The 16,286-nt window shown below is 39.0% G+C and overlaps 1 pseudogene; it reads right to left on the bottom strand.

Annotated features, from left to right (window-relative positions):
- Positions 1–600: 600 nt before the first annotated feature.
- On the bottom strand, positions 601–12,700 carry LOC126082100 (glutamine synthetase-like; annotated as a pseudogene).
- Positions 12,701–16,286: the final 3,586 nt, after the last annotated feature.

The raw sequence follows: 16,286 nt of genomic DNA, 5'->3' as shown, positions 1-16,286 counted from the left end.
AGTTTATTATGAGTTTAATCTTCAGGCCAGGGCTTTATAAGCAAGGGCATTGGTCACGAGAGAGCAAAGGTATTTTCCTTCCTAGTCCCTCCTGTCCTTCTCTCTTAATTCTCACCATTAATGTAAAGTTAGTTATACTCTTTTTAATAAATGGAATTTTCCACCAAAAGGAAATCCTAATCTAACCACAGAACAAGTCAGGTCCTCCCCCTTCAGCTACCTCAGTGAAAAAGCCCTTCCCTCCTCCCTTCATAAAACATGCTGTCTGTGCAGACAGCTGTGCCTACTGGAAAAACACAACTGATTAATGGAAGCAGTGGTTATGTTTCCCCATCCCTGTGCCCCCTAATGCACTATTCCTCAGTCTTCAGAAAAGCTTCAGTGATAGAGAAAAAAGGGGGTGGGTGTGAGGAGACTAAGAACTTGATTCTTCTACCCTGGCCCAAACAAAGAAAGTAATTGCCTGGGCATGAGGAATAAAAAAGACTGTGATAGTCTGCCCTTTTAGTTACAGCTAGTAGGAGCAAGTGGGAAAGGGAGTGGAAGTGGGATGAAGAACTGGGGGGCAGGGTGGGTTTGACGGCTGGAGATCTAGTCCACCTAGTTTTTATATTGGAAGGGCTCATCGATGATCTCACTGAAAGAACATGTGTGTATGAGGGCTTCTGTCACCGAGTGGGGGTCACAGTTGGCAGAGGGGTGATAGTCTTCAAAGAAACCCTTCTTCTTCTGGCCAACAGTTGGCGGAATGAGGTTGCTGGAACCACGGTTGGCCACACTAGCAGAAAAGTCCTCTATGCTTGAGGTTTTTTGGAATTCAGTTAGGTGCCGGACATCGTCCAGGTAGATGCTGGACATCGTCCACGTCTCCTTTGGGACTGTAGGCGAGGATGTGGTACTGGTGCCCCTTGCTTAGACCCTCAATGAACTCCTCAGGGTACTTCAGACCATTCTTTTCTTTCACGGCCTTGGAGTTGAAGTTGGTATGGCAGCCTGTGTTAGTCCAGTTCCCAGGGTTGGGCTTAGATTGAAGGTTGCCGTCACTCCAAAATCTTCACATACGTGGTACATGATGAAACAGGCCACCTGTAGCTGATCTCCCATGTCAATTTCTTCACAGAGTCCTACCTGGAACTCCCACTGGGTGGGCATCACCTCAGCATTCATCCCCCCATTCTTGCTGTTGATGTACAAGCAGACCTGGTAGTGAGCCCCCAGGGTATCCCTGCCATAGGCTTTGTCTTCTCCCACGCCACAGTATATGGACCTTGGGGCCCAGGAAAGCCATTGGAAGGTCAACCAAAGGGATGCCCGTCTGTCCCCATGAGGGTGTACTCCTGCTGCATTCCAAACCAGGGGTGCTGGTTGCTCTCCATGCCCGTTATTTGTTTAAAGGTATGCCTTAAATTGGTCTCTGCAGGCTTTCGGTTGTACTTGAAGACTTCACAGAACACGAACTTAATGGAGTACTCCTGGCAAGGGTCCTGAAACATGGCAGTGGGGATGAGATACATGTCATTGTTGGAGCCTTCAGACTGAAAAGTACTGGAGCCATCAAAATTCCACTCAGTCAAGTCTTCTACACACTTGGGCTCACAGTCCAGGGTGCGGGTCTTGCAGTATGGACCTTCTAAGGTGCCATTGATCCACATGTTCATGGCTTGGACTTTGTTGCCCTGAAGCAAAGCCATGTACACCTGCTTGATTATTTTGTTCAAGTGGAAACTTACTGAGGTGTCTGTAGTGGAAGATACACTGGGTGGCCAGCAGGCTGAAGGGATGGCAGGCCTCCAGAGTGAGGTAAGGAGAGGAGAGGAGGGCAGTTGTATAAGTTGGACACTTTACTCCCATTCTAGGCTCTGCTACTCATTATATTTTTAATGTTTGTAGAACCTGAAGTGATAGACAAAGTGATAAAAAAAAAATATATTATTTATTTATTTATTTTAGTCCCTCTTTAATTTGTGATATTAGAATAATCATGCTACTTTCTTTCTTTTTTGAACATAAGTCTTGCTAGAGTTTTATTCATTTTAAAGATTTCTTCTAAAGAACCAGCTTTTGTTTCCATTGATTTTCTTTATTGCTTTCCTATTTTCTATATCCTTAATTGCTGTTCTTTCCTTTGATGTTTCCTTTTTCTATTTGCTTTGGATTTAATTTGATCTTCTTTTTCTAATTTCTTAGGGTGGAAGCTTCGATCATTGATTTAAGATCAGTCTTATTTTCTACTGTAAGCATTTATTGCTATGAATTTTCCTGTAAGCGTTGCTGTAGTTTAATCCAATAAACTTTAAAGTGTTGTGGTTTCATTTCTTTAAGTTTAAGATACTTGGTAATTCCCCTGTATTTCCTCTTGGACTTCTGTGTTATTTATGTTGTTTATTTTCCACATATTCCACATATTTGAATTTTTTTTTCTATATCTTTCTTTCATTGACTTTTAGTTTAGTTTAATTGTGATCAGGGAACACTCTTCGTATGTTTTCCAGTCTTATGCCCAGTGTACAGTCTATTTTTGTGAATGTTTTATGTATACTTGAAAGCTATGTATGCTGTGGGTTTTGAATGATATACATAAATATCAATTAGATCAGGTTGGTTATTATTCAGGACTTTTGTGTTCTCACTACTTTTCTATTTTTCTATCAGCTATTTTTTTTTTATGCAGAGAGGAGTGTTGAAATGTCCAACTAAAATTGTTGATTTGTCTATTTCTTTCAGCTCTAGCTTTTATTTTGAATCTATGTTTTTTGGATTCTAAACATTAGTTTTTTTTATATCCTCTTCATGAATTGATTGCTTTATTAGTATGAAATGTTCTTTTTTCCTGTAATATTTTGAAAACAGTATTATATTAATTTTATCACTTTTTTTTATTTTTATCCTCACCGTATTCTTATATATAAAGTTTGTTTCTGGTAGAAAACATATGCTTGTTTCTAGATTTTTAATTCATTCTGACAATTTCTGCTTTTTTTTAACTCAGTGTTTAAGCCATTTATATTTAATTATCAATATGGTTTGATTATTTATAACCAGTTTATTGTTTTCTGCTTGTCCCATATGCTGTTTGTCTCATTTTTTCCTCTTCATTCCTCTTTTCTAGTGTTAATTAAATCTTTTCTTTATGTTTCTATTTTGTGTCTTATTAGTTACATCTCATTGGTTCTCCTTTTTCTTTTTTTTGTAGTTTTTTCTTTAGAATGATTATGTATATACATAATCATTATATACACATACTTCTAAATATCACTTCACATTACTGAAAGATATTTGCACAAAATATACTTCTATTCATACCTCAAACTTTTATGCTGTTTTTGTCATAGGTTTTTACCTCTAAATATGCTAAAATCCTCACTATATAGTTATTTTTGCTTTAAACAGTGGGATTCTTTCGAGTTTCCTTTTAATCTTTTTGAGATTGGTCTACTTTTCCTCTCCTGTTATTATACCAGGTGTTCTCTCAGTAACTAGGTTTATACTCACTGGCCAGTAAGTCTCCAGACCACCACATTTTTTTTCAATCTGTTGTATCTTTTCTAATTGACTTTTTGGTATTAAGCTGTCACTCAGAGAATAAAATCCCTTGTTGGTTATTCTCTGTACAGATATCTGTTTAAATGCACACACCTTGCTCTTCTGACCGTTACCCTGGAATCACTTTGGTTCTACATGATGTTTCATAAATGTCCCCTTAATTATAATATGACTCATTTTTTTTAACTGGGCAAGTTTAATATACACTAGAGCTCATCAAACATTGCACCTAGTTTTTAATCTATCGTAAGACCCAGTGTGACCTATTCCTAAGTTGTTAAAATCTTAATAATTACCATTTTTGAGCAGTTTTGTTTTTGTTATTATAAAAGCATAACTAGGATATTCAAATATTGAATTAGAATTAAAATACTAATTTACTGCTATTAGATAAGTATTATGGAATAGATATTTGCAGGCATTTAATGCTTGAGTATAAATTCATATTATTTTAGCTCTATGAAGAGTGAATTAGTTTTTCTAAAAGCGCTGAGCACATTGATTTGAAAATTTGTACCTTCTCCTGCAGCAGCTGCAGTAAAACACTTCATTGTATAAAAGTCAAGAAAAACATTACCTGAAACTGTGTTTAAATGAGGTAATTTTTCATTTAAACTATAGGCAGGCCATAAACTGTTGGAGGTCACATTTACCATAGGACTCTCGATCAGGATTTAATTCAAATAGACACCCCAGTTATATCTGGGTATCTTGTTCAACCTGACCATGATTAATGTAAAACTTTTTTTTATTTTCAATATTTAATATTTCTAAGGTAAATTATTTCCAAGGCATTCTGAACTAGCATAGCAGCAGGAATACAAACAAAAATAACACAAGATTAATTCTATTATGGCTGAATCTGATTCTCCTTGGTACATGAAAACCACACAGGGATGCCTCATAAAACTGCCATGTTGTTGTCTCTGTTAGTTGCCATCCAGTTGGCTCCACATGCATGATGATTATGTATAACAGAATGAAACATTGCCTAGTCCTGTACTACCTTCATGGTTGTTGGTATGTTTGAGTCCATGGGGCCACAGGTGGGCTCCATGAAGTCCACTTTGCACCCAGAAGAAGCTAAAAAGAGCAGCATGATTTGTGGCAGAGGAAATTAAGGCACAGGGAAAATCCCACTTTCAGTTCAAATTCTGCATCATAATAGCAAGGAGTGCAATGCATGAGTGGAAATGAGACACTCATGGTGACTGCAAGTGCAACCGTGAGCCTCTCTCCAGAGAGAACTGAGAACCTGAGAAGCAATTAAAAACGTGCAGGCAGATTGTTTACATTACAATTTAAATATAATATTTGGATATCTCCTGGGGCCAAAGATGGAGGAGAAAATCCTTCATATCTAATCTTCTTGGTTGTATTTGGCTAATTCCTCATTAGAATGTTAACCCATTGCCTTCGATTCTGACTCATAGTGACCCTATAGGACAGAGTAGAACTGCCCCAGGTTTCTAAGGAGCAGTTGGTGGGTTCGAACCGCTGACCTTTTGGTTCTCACCTGTAGCTCTTAACCACTGTACCACCAGGGCTTCTGTTAGAATGCTCACCCAGTGGCTTTTTTCTGCTGCTGGGAGCCTGATATTGGGTCCTCATATACTCTAATAATGGGGAAGAAAGGACAATGCAGGTATTTTTCTCTAAAATGATGATGGAACTTTATGACTTTTGAGTAAGAAAACTCTGTAGGTATGGGTCAGTTTATCTGCTATCACGGGAGGTTATTTTGACACTATTAAAAACTGTCAGATAACTTTTTTTTGGTACTAAGATTAGAAATATGAAATTATTAGTTTTTTAAATAAAATATAATTTGAGGACATAATTCCTAATACACATCATTTTAAATTTCTGGCAAAATCCCTTCAGAGGGTCTTGTGATGCCACAAATTACATCCAAGTTCTTTGTTTGAATTTCAAGCCTGGGTTGTATGATTTCATTCTCTTCTGTCAGTGTTCAATGATTTTCTTTATGTATCTTAAGTTCCAGTAAAGGAGCTGATCACTGTGTCTGCACTTGCCCTCTTCTTGCCTCTGCCTAAGCCATTCTCTTCCTGTATCTCCCCTTCTGAGCTCCGTCCTCCTTTCTGCTCACACATGAACTTCTTCAAGGGATCTTCCTGATACTTCTGAGCATGGGGTGGGGAGGAGGAATTATCTATCACTTTCCAGAGTGCCTTTTGTGACAGTCTATCACGGGTCTCATTTTATTCTAACAGAACTTCCGTTTTCGTATCTGCCACAGTGGTTAACTCGTAGTAGGAACTCAGTGAATATATTTTGAATGAAGGCTAAGTAAGCTGAGAAAGAATATGACACAGAAAAAGAATAGCATTAGGACTATATGGGCAGAAAGCACTTCTCTCGGTTTCTCAGCTGTCCTAGAACTAGTAGTAAAATTTTTCTTAAAGGGACAAAATAATTCCATAACGCCTAGACAAAAACATAAGTGGTTATGGCTCATCTCTGAAAGGGAATGGATTTTTAAACATAAAAGCAAGTTCTAAAGGAAAAAAAATATATGTGTGAAAAATTAAAAAAAAAAATTATATCAAAATATCGTAAACAAATTAAAGGAAACAAAAACAAATTGGGAAGAAATTACACTAGATATGGTATTGAGATAATATCCTTAGTATAAAAAGCCTTTGCCCAGTGAATTTAGGTGACTCACTTTTACTCCTGAAGCGATAACTGTCCCCAGGAACATGGGATGTACGATGTAATAATTTGGGCACCACCTTCATGGCTCAGAGGAACACCAGTTTCCCTAGAAAAACGTGGGTTCACAAATGTAGCTGGGTTGTTATAAAGTAGGAATGGATTCTGAGAATGCAATCAATAATTTCTCACCACAATGGGTTTGTGATGGATTTTCAGCATCTTTTCTGTTATTTTCCAGGTTTCAAGGTTTTCTGTAATAAATAAGAATTGTTAGCTTTTTGAGTGGAAAAGGAGTTCTGTGTGTATGTATTACTTTTAAGAAATAAAATAAACTCTACTTCATGTGAGGGCCTCCACAGGAAAGGGAGAATGAATCTCTTAGCTGTAATAGAGACAAATCAACTTGACCTCAAAGGCACCCAACAGAGACTGTGAAATTGAGCTGAGGGTCGAAGTCTCCAACACCTTTTCTGAGATGCCACCATCTTTTCTGCTTCTCTCACCAAGCAGTCTTGAAGAAAACAGTGTTTCTTAGAGAGAGACATTTTAGGATGAAAAACGTAATGATCCAAGCATAAGCTAAAATATAAGGATCTATATTTGAGAATCCAGCTAATTAACATCAGTATAGCTGTGGGGAACCCTGAAATCATTTGGGAAAGATTTTATCTTGCAAAGGACACATGAAATTTTCTCATCATTAGTCTTCTTTTGTTTGTTTGTTTTGGTCTTTGGTTTTTGAAAGCCACTTAAACTCTGGGGACTTAATTTCTTCATTCCTTAAACAGTAGTTGTGTTAGCTGATCTTTGAGGTCTGTCCTCTTCAGATCTCAGATCTCCAAACTTCTAAATGCTGTGTATCATGTTGAGTCCTCCTTTTCATGTGAAGAATAGCTAACAGAATATCTAATAGCAGCAGGAGAAGAAATACTTTTCACCAGATTGTTGATAATGTTCCCTAGGCTGGTTGCTGTTGTTAGGTGCCATCCAGATGGTTCAACTCAGAGCGACTCCATGTACAACAGAACGAAACACTGCCTGGTCCTGCACCGTCCTCACAATCATTGCTATGCTTGAGCCCATTGTTGCATTCACTATGTCAATCCATCTCATTGAGGGTCTTCCTCTTTTTCACTGACCCTCTACTTTACCAAGGGTGATGTCCTTCTTCAGGGACTGGTCTCTCCCGATAACATGTCCAAAGTGTGTGAGACAAAATCCCTCCATCATTGCTTCCAAGGAGCACTCTGGCTGTACTTCTTCCAAGACAGATATGTTTGTTCTTCTGGCAGTCCATGGTATATTCAATATCCTTCACCAACACTGTAATTCAAAGGCATCAATTCTTCTTCAGCCTTCCTTATTCATTGTCCAGTTTTCACACACATATGAGGCGATTGAGAAGGCCATGGCTCGGGTTAGGCATCTTAGTCCTTAAAGTGACATCTTTGCCTTTCAACACTTCAAAGAGGTCTTTTGCAGCAGATCTGCTCTATTCAATGAGTCATTTAATTTCTTGACCCCAAGCTTCTGTCATTTTGTCAGACTGTGGTGGCTAGTATGCTGTTGCGATGCTAGAAGCTATGCCACTGATATTCAAATACCAGCAGAGTCACCATGGTGGACAGGTTTCAGGGGAGCTTCCAGACTAAGACAGACTATGAAGAAGGACCTGGGGGTCTCCTTCTGAAAAATTAGCCAGTGAAAACCTTAGGAAAAGGGTAGTACAAGATATGTCCAAGCCGTCTTTCCTTGAACATCTCACTGGTCTGCAAACAAAAATAATTAAGAGAGTGTCTAACTTTCAGTTTTCAAGTCTTTAAGTCTGCAAGCCTCTTAGTAAAACAGGTATTTTTAGAGAGAAGACAAAAGTTAAACTAGCAAGACAATTTCAGGTAACTTTGCAAATATTCTCTCTCTGGTCTGCACTCTGACATTTTTTCAGACTAAGCACATAGAGTTGTTGCCATTTTCATTATAGTGCTTATTACTGCAGCCCACAACCTTAGGGTTTTATGAGCATTTGTGCCCAAACCTTAGTATTTGAGCAGCAGTAATATATATATATTTTTCTTTTCATTTTTTAATATGAGTACATCTATTACTCAAGTATTATATGGCAGCATAATTAAAAAAAAATCACCCTGGTACACTGGGAATCATAATTATGCATCATTTCTTGAAAAGAGCTTTCTAATTCTTTCCAAGCAATTTAAAGCATAGTAGTAACACATTTAAGAAAATTGCTCTAACTCTAGATAATTTGAAAAATAATTATGAGACTCTTTACTCATTGGTGTGTGGGAAAAGCCTTTTTTGGTAAAAGATGATCAACTTTTGCATTTTCTTTATCGGGGCAGCATTTCTCAAATTTCATGTTTTCTTTTCTTTTTTTTGAACGACCTCCACAGTATTTGCCATAGCCTCATCCTATCATTTCTTTTTTTTTTTCTCTTGAACTTTAGATGAAGTTTCTCATCAAACAATTAGTACACACATTGTTCTATGGCATTGGTTAACAACCCCACAATATGTCAACGCTCTACTTTCTCAACCCTGTGTTCCCTATTACCAGCTTTTCTCTTCCCTCCTGCCTTCCAGTCCCTGCCCCAGGGCTGGTGTACCCCCTTAGTCTTGTTTTGTTCCATGGGCCTGTTCAATCTTTGGCTGAAGGGTGAACCTCAGGATTGGCCTCATTACTGAGCTGCAAGCTTGTCTGGGGGACATACTCTCAGGGTTTCTCCAGTCTCTATCAGGCCAGTATGTCTGGTCTTTCTTTTTGAGTTAGAATTTTGTTCTACTTTTTTCTCCAGCTCTGTCCAGGACCCTCTATTGTAATCCCTGTCAGAGTAGTCAGTGGTGGTAGCTGGGCACCATCTCGTTGTACTGGACTTAGTCTGGTGGAGGCCATGGTAGATTAGTAGAGTAGTCCTTTGGACTAATCTTCCCCTTGTGTCTTTAGTGTTCTTCATTCTTCCTTGTTCCCAAAGGGGTGAGACCAGTGGAGTATCCTAGATGGCCATTCACAGGCTTTTAAGACTCCAGACGCTACTCACCGAAGTAGAATGTAGAACATTTTCTTTATAAACTCTGTTATGCCAATTGAGCTAGATGTTACCTGAGACAATGGTCCCCATAGGCCCCAGCCCAGCAATTTGGTCCCTCAGAGAGTTTGGATGTGTCTATGGAGCTACCACGGACTTGCGTTGCACAGGATGTGCTGGCTTCCCCAGTATTGTGTACTGTTTTACCCTTCACCAAAGTTACCGCTTATCTTTTGTCTATTAAGTGTTTTTCCATCTCCACTCCTCCCCTCCCTCATAACCACCAAATATTTTTTCTTTTTGTATGTAAACCTTTTGAGTTTTTACAGTAGTGATCTCGTACAATATTTGTCCTTTTGTGATTGACTTATTTCACTCAGCATAATGTCCTGTGCTGAATTCCTTTTGTTTGTGGATTTCTTTTGTTTTTGTAGATTTTGTTTTTATTGAGATTTTGTGTTTTTCTTCTTTATTTTGATGAGTAGGTTTGTTAACATTCTTTGTGGTTACCATGAAATTTACCCTTATATTCCTAGGTTTGAACCAGTCTGTTATTACTTGGTATCGCCTTGACTTCTTCTCCATTAGAGAGCTTTATACCTATACCATTTATTGCCTCTTTCATTGTTCTAGCATTGTTGTCATTTACAGATTAACCTCTTTGGTTCCCTGTTGCAATTGTTTTGGTTTTGGATAGTCCTTGAGAGTTCATTTCCTAGGTTCGTATCTGGCTGGTACGATCTTGCATCCTAGATTCAGGATGTAGTCTGATGTTGTTTGTTCTCAGATCAAAGGACTCCCTTTAATAATTCTTCTAAGTTTGATCTGGTTTTTACATGTTCTCTTAATTTCTGTTTATCTGGAAATGTCCTAATTTCACTGTCATATTTGAACAAAAGTTTTGCAGGATATATTATTCTTGGTTGGCGATTTTTTTTTTTTCTTTCAAGGTTTTATACACGTCATCCCATTGCCTTCTTGCCTGCATGGTTTCTGCCAAGTAATCAGAGCTTTAGTCTTATTGTTTCTTCTCTGTATATGACTTTTTGTTTTTCTTGAGCTGCTCACAGGATTTTTTCTTTGTATTTGGTTTTAGAGAGCATGATTACGATATTCCTTGGTGTTTTTCTTTCGGGGTCTATCCTATATGGGGTTCGTTGAGCTTCTTGTATGGTCAGCTTTTTATCATTCATGATATTAGGGAAGTTTAATGTCAGCAATTCTTCAATGGTCCTCTCTGTGTTTTTCCATTTTCTCTCCCTGTTCTGGAACTCCGATCACTTGCAAATTTTTGCTTTTGATTGCATCCCACATGATTCCCAGGATTTCTTCATTTTTCTTAGTTCTTTTTTTCTGATTTTTCCTTGAAGTTGTATCCAAGTGTATGTCTTCAATTTCGCTAATTCTGTCTTCCATCATTTGAAACCTGATCCTCAGCCCTTCTATGACAATGTCCATTTCTGAAATCTTGTAGTTTATCTTTTGGATTTCTAATTGTTGTTTTTGAATGATTCCTAGTTGTGAATTTATTTTGGTATTTTGTTTCTATATTACTTTCCTGAATTCTTCCTTTTTTTGTCTGTATTTTCCATGAATTTGTCTGCCTTTTCCAAAAATTTGTTTTTTTTCCCCCCTCATTTTTGTCTGCTTTTTTGCTTCAACTCTTGGATTGCTCTGCATATTAGAGATTTGAATCCCCTGTCAGGCAGTTCTAGTGCCTTTTCTTCTACTTGAAATTCATCTGGTGTTTTATTTTGGATGCCTACTGAACCCATCCTGTCCTGTTTTTTTTTTTTAATATGTTTTGATATTGTCTTCTGTCTTTGGGACATTCAGTAGTTATTTTCTTCATTTCTTGATTGTAGATTTGTTTGTTTTGTTCTGCTTTTTTGTTTTATTTGGTTGTGTCTGAGCAGGTGGGCTGTGTGTTCATTGTTGTTTTCTTGTTTGTAGTCATACTTTTCACCTCCTTGTCCAATGGGCAGACCCAGTCATTCAGCTATGGTGCAGCAGGGCAGGTCCAGCTGAAGGGGAAGGGATGGGATAGATTGTTTGTGGCACATACTAGGGCCAACAGGGCAGGCCGGGAATCAGTCCTGGGAAGGTTCCAGTAGGCTGTGCCTGTGATGTTCCGGGATGTGATGTTCAGTACATGGTACAGGTAGGCAGGAAAAAGGGGGGAGGTTGTGATATGTGGAGCTAATAGTGGTATGCAAAAGAGGAGAGAAGAGAGAAAAACAGGAGCCAAAAACAAAGACAAAAAAATAAAGAGTGTTAACAGAGCTTGCCGCTGGAGTGGAGAGATGAGAAACTGAGAAATGGAGAAAAGGAAAAAGAAAAAGTGAAAAAGAAAGAAAAAATAACTTCATAAAAATTTGGAAAAGTAAAGAAAACCCCCCAGAAGTCCCACCAGTAGGGCTGCTATGACTGGGGAAGTAGCCCCCAGGCTGTGCAGTATAGCCTGGCTAGAGGGGATCTAGAGGTCACATAGTACCAGGTATTCAGGAGACAGGAAAAGAAGATAAGTGTAGAGAGATGAGAACTGAGAAATGAAGACAGACAGAAAAAGAGAGAGAATAGAAAAAAAGAAAGAAAGAAATGCCCCCAGGGATCCCACCTAGCAGCTGCACAGATTGGGGAAGTGGCTCCTAAGCCGTGCAGTGCAGCCTGGCGAGAAGGGGCTCCCAAGCTGTGAAAAGAAAAAGAAAACAATAAACAAAACAGAACAAAGCAATACAAAACAAGGGGAAAAAAAGCCCCAGGGATCCCACCAGCGTGGTGTCACAGGCTGGGAGAGTGGTCCCTCAGTTCAGTGTGTTTTTACAGCCTTTCAAGAAGAAGCAAAGATGGCACAGGGAGCCAGGTCCTCCTGAGAAAGGAGGGGGAGGTGGGAGGAGGCACAGAAGAAACCAACAGAGAAAGAACCAACACCAGCTGAGGGGGCCGGCCAGCGTGGGCAGGGCGAATCCCAGCAGCCCTAGGCCAAAGCAGTTGCCTCGTGGCCAGGAGAGTACTGCTGGCAGGAGGCAGAGGAGGCTGAAGGGGCGGAGGGGAAGAGGGCTTAGGAAAGCGCACATCGCTCATTACCGGTGCCCTGTCTCGTGCTGGGAACTTGGCGAAGCTGCTTTTCCATGCTCCCTGTCCGCCAGTCTCCGGCATGGGTGGGGCGAATCCAAGCTGCACACACGCTGCACTTCCCAGATGGCCAAGCCACAGCAGCCAGCCCGGAAGCTTGGAGGTAGAGCAGTGAGGAAAGAATGGGGGTGGGAGAGTGTGTACGGCTGGTAACCGGGTGCCCTGTCTCCTGCGGGGAGTTCCCTGAAGCTGTTTTCCTGTGCTTCCTGAATGCCAGTCTCTGACGGGAGTCCACGATGGCGGATCTGTGCTGGGTTGGCCGATGGGGCCCTCTGCACGTCTCTCTCCTTGTTCTCCATCCTCTGGTAGTTTCTTGTTCCATTCGGCGCTTGGCTGAGTTCTCTGTCTCTTCATTTGGCACTTCAGGTTCCAGGAATGGTGTTTATCTCTGTTTTACTTAGTTTTTTCTGGTCTTTACTGTGGATGGATGGTGTGGTGCTTCTGTCTATGGCACCATGTTGGCTGCAAGTTCCTATCATTATTTTAATAATTTTCTTTAAAGGAGTCCTTTTAAAAATTATTTAAGGAATAAAGTTTATATTTTCATACATGAAAAACCACTTACTTCCTCTACAGAAAAGGTAGGTGTAAAAATAAGTATATGTGCAACCAAAATGTCATACATGCATAACCACACTCATACACATGTAACTAACACGTTAGACATGCATAACCAGATGTGTACATGTAAGACCAAAACATCTTATTAAATTCTAAAAATTAAAAAAATAAATAAAACAAATTAATAAATTCATGTAATTAGTTTACAAAAATTCAGAGCTAGAAATTAGTTCTTCAGTGAGAGCTCTGCAGAAAAATAAGTTTTGTCGGTCTCTGGTAGTTACACAGTACACGGTCACTTGGTTTGAGATAAAAATAGGATTTAAAGTTCATTGCACAAAGCTTTTTTTTTTTAATTTTTAATGTCAACCAACATATCTGTTTAGTTGGGAGAAAAATGCCTACAATAAGGTTGAGTGCTAAAAACTAATTCTTACTCTATCATAATGATATGTTGTTTTTATTCAGCAAACTTCTGTTTTAACAAGCCATCTGAAAGGGTATTTTGTTCTCTAAAACGTGGTTATTTAATAATTCCCAGCGTCACAAACTCAATTCATAATTTAATGAATTCAGGATATTTGCAAAATCTTTTTTCCTGATAAGTTAACCAGCTAATTAAGACAGTTATATTTATTGATTGGAAGAGTGAATGGATGAAGTGAGACAATTCACTCCCAGGGTGCTGTCTTTGTTTTTAGCCAGGCACTGTGCTGATAACTCACAGGTTGGTACTCTTAATAACACCATTTTATTGAAGTTCAGAGAGGTGATGTATAACATGAAGAGTCACGTAGTCTATGAGTCTCAAAGCCAAGACCAGATCCATTCCTAATAGACACCCTTGCTTGTTTTATAATAGCCAACTTGTCTACCCCTGAGGTAGCTGAAATGTCTTCAACTCTGCCTTCCTCTTCTTAAAGCACATGGTCTGAGGCCCAGCAGGCCTGACAGGAGCTGTTCTGGCTTAGACTGAGGTTGCTCCATCCCAGCTGGTGCAGTCCAGTTCATGTGGGCAGGCAACAGGCACACATTTATAAATGTGTGTGTGTGTGTGTGTGTGTCCGCACTGAGTCAGACAGTAAGAAGAAAAACTTCATTCACCTCTAGACTTTTTCCACACAGCATGTTCCCTTTCCTCTAGCTTCCTATCCATCCTTCTCCTGTCTGCCTTTCTACCTCCTTGACCCTATTCTTAGAGTTGAGATTCCTTCTTTCTCCTAATCCTTTAGTATATCACCTGCCCTGAAGTCACCTGGCTCTCTACCAGTGGTACTTAAAAGATACTTCAGCCAATAGTCATCATTTTTAACAAACTCGTTAGTACTAAAAACACTGGTTTACGGATTGTGACAATATTTATTATTTCCTCATTTTTTTTTTCATTATAAAATTTTGGCCACTTTCTTTTTACAGGCATTACTTTCATTTCATAATGGAACTGTGGAAAGAGTGGCATTGCATGTATTTCATAACTTGTTAACAGCTATGTATGTGAGATAAATTAGTAGATGAAGGAAAAGAGAGAAGATTGAGATTCATGGCCAGCATGGGGATTGGAGTTAAGCCAAGTTTTATCTATCTATGCTGACCCAGTTCTTAATAGGGACAATAAGGCGTGTGCTCTATTTACGAGCCTGAAGGGCCAGGGTCGGAGCAGTTCAGCAATATTTTAAGATATCACTTTCAACTTATAGATTCTCTCTCATACATCACCATTCCCTGTCACCCAGCTAGCTCATCCCTACCAGTGTACACACACATGCTGGGAATAGCCTTCTTAAAATGAATAACAACAAAACCAAAAGGATAACAAACAAACCAAACCTCAACTGTCCTTTGACTTGATATAGCCCTCCAGTGAACACCACATAGTGTTCTCTTTTTCATAGAAGAATCTCTAAAAATTGCAATGTCATCACTGTCCACAACTCTTCACACTTTATTCTCTTAAGTCTATTCCAGTAAGACACCTATCCCAACTACTTGAATACACTTGTGCAAAGCCATCACCTGTCTCCACGTTGCCACAATCTTTTTTTAAAAATTTTACCTAACTTCTCAGTAGTATTCAACCTAGTCTGCCTTTCTTGTTTTCTTCAAACACTCTTTTTTGTTGGTGTCACACCACACTCCCTCGGCTTCCTACTGCCTTATTGGCTGCCCCCTGTCAATGTTCTTGGACACTCCTCCCTGAGACCTTTAATACTTGAAATGCATCAGGGGCCAACTGTAGCCCTTCTTCTCTTCTTTAACTCCTTGGCACCTCAGAGGCTGCCTTGTCTCGGGGATTTGAATGCCTTCTACTACTGGTGACTTAAATCTATTTCAACTCATAGCCAATTGCCAATATGCCTACTGGACATTGAATAGATATTTTAGACTTCACCTGGAATGAATAAAACCACTGTTACTCCAAACTTGTATCTTCTGCAATCTCACTAAATGGCTCTTCTATGCAACCATATCCAATTAATCTGCAAGTCCACACATTTACACTTCCTTACCTTTCTCCAGCCAATCCACGTGTCTCCGTCTTTGCTGCTCCCACCTTAGTCCAGCTTCCATCATCTTTCATCTGGAGACCTGAAATCAGTCCAACTTGGTCCTGCTGCTTTTGCTCTTTGTTCTCTCCAACTCATTGGTATCCTGAGTTTTGTGTTCATCACTCTTTGGCATGTGCTCATGTTTTTGCAATATGCCTGTGGATCCATAAACTCTATATAGGGAAGTATTGCATATTTTTATACTTTAATAAGTGTGTGATATCACCCTGTATATATTATTCAGCAATTTGATTTTTTCACTCTGAATTATGCTTTTGGGATGTGCCCATGTTCCATCACCTAACTCTGCATTCAGAAAACTAGGGGTTGGTAAACTAGAGTCCACAGACTAAACTGGGCTGCTGCCTGTTTTTGTAAATAAAGTTTTATTGGAAAACAGCAGAACAGAGTAATTGAAACAGAGACAGTCTGGCCTGCACAGCCTAAAATATTTAATATATGGCCTTTAAGAAAACATTTGCAATCTCTGCTCTAAATTATTCAGTATTTTTGCTATATGGTATTTCACTATATGAATATAATATAATTTACCAACTTTATTTATTATTCTTATTTTTTTTTTCTTTCTACTTTAAATAACAACAGTAATTTTTCTTTTTTTTTCTCTTTTTGCAGTTTCTGACTTTCCCTTCCAGGTTGTCTACTTGGATGCTTCCAAATCTGACATGGTATGGAAAATTATACAACAAGACTTATCGGCACTAAATCTGAAATACGAGTAAGAGAACAGTGAATGAGAATTTTTTTTGAAATTCCA

The sequence above is a fragment of the Elephas maximus genome, chromosome 8 (genome assembly GCF_024166365.1).
Source record: "Elephas maximus indicus isolate mEleMax1 chromosome 8, mEleMax1 primary haplotype, whole genome shotgun sequence".
Taxonomy (NCBI): domain Eukaryota; kingdom Metazoa; phylum Chordata; class Mammalia; order Proboscidea; family Elephantidae; genus Elephas; species Elephas maximus.
Note: the sequence above shows the minus strand (reverse complement) of the source record. Positions and strands in the feature narration are given on the sequence as shown.